The sequence below is a fragment of the Artemia franciscana genome, chromosome 4 (assembly GCF_032884065.1).
Source record: "Artemia franciscana chromosome 4, ASM3288406v1, whole genome shotgun sequence".
NCBI classification, from domain to species: Eukaryota; Metazoa; Arthropoda; class Branchiopoda; order Anostraca; family Artemiidae; genus Artemia; species Artemia franciscana.
Window position 1 is genome coordinate 3,329,956 of NC_088866.1, and position 1,514 is coordinate 3,331,469.

Consider the following 1,514-nt stretch of genomic DNA (forward strand, 5'->3'; position numbering starts at 1 on the left):
TGCTAGAAAATCATGCGCCCTTTTCCTTGAATTTTTCTTCCCCCATGACAGATTCCTCCAAGGAAAGATCCTCCAACATAGCCCCCTACCATCAGCCCCCCCCCCCCAAACAAAATAAAATCCCCCTGAAAACGTCTGTACACTTCCCAATAACCATTACTATATGTAAACACTGGTCAAAGTTTGTAACTTGCAGCCCCTCCCCCAGGGATTGTAGGGGAGTAAATCATCCCCAAATACATAGTTATTATGGTTTTCGACTATGTTGAACAAAACGGCTATCTCAAAATTTTGATCCGTTGACTTTGGGAAAAAAATGAGCGTGGGAGGGGGCCTAGATACCCTCCAATTTTTTTGGTCACTTAAAAAGGGCAGTAGAACTTTTCATTTCCGTTAGAATGAGCCCTCTTGCGGCATTCTAGGACCACTTGGTCGATACGATGACCCCTGGGAAAAAAAAAAACAAAAAAAAAACAACAAACAAACAAATAAACACGCACCCGTGATTTGTCTTCTGGCAAAAAATACAAAACTCCACATTTTTGTAGATAGGAGCTTGAAACTTCTACAGTATGGTTCTCTGATACGCTGAATCTGATGGTGTCATTTTCGTTAAGATTCTACGACTTTTAGGGGGTGTTTTCCCCTATTTTCTTAATTAAGGCAAATTTTCTCAGGTTCCTAACTTTTGATGGGTAAGACTAAACTTGATGAAACTTATATATTTAAAATCAGCATTAAAAAGCGATTCTTTCGATGTAGTTATTGATATCAAAATTCAATTTTTTAGAGTTTTGTTTACTATTGAGCCGGATCGCTCCTTACTACAGTTGTAAGTGAACTACAAGGTAAATGAAGCTTCCCACCTGATCAATCTTTTCATTACCCCGTGTCACCTTTCCATCTTCACTTAGTCCTATCCTTAGTGACTTAGTCTTCTTAACATTAATTTTCAAACCTATTCTACCACCCTAAACTCTCAAAACCTCTAATTCCAGGATTTAATCTAAATCCAGGAGAATTTTTCCTCCCCATTTGATTCCGTGGTCTCGCATTCCCTTTTCTGTGCTCCTAAAGATGAAGTCCATAAAAAAAAATCCTAGTGCACAGCAAACCAAAGCCCATAGTAATAAATGAGTTTTTTTTTATGTCTAACGAGAAAAAAATACCATTTGTAACTGATTCATGAATGATAACTATTATCTTGATTAATCTTGTTAGTAAAATGTTATTGTGAAAATAAATCTATAGGAGTGTCAAAAAAGAGCCAGGAACCTCCCAGAAATGAAATGAAATGAAAAGTTGGTTAAAATAACAAGTGCATGGTTGGAATTGCCATGGTCAAAAGCCCATTACAAGAGAATTACAGTCCCCCACCTTGAACAACAAGGACAATCCCTTGTTACATTGGAAGAATTTTTGTGTCCTTTTTTCTTCTTCTTCTTTTATTTCTTTGCTGCCTTATTTCTTATGACACTTTTAGTGCCATTTCAGGAGTGGAAAGGCTGGAAAGC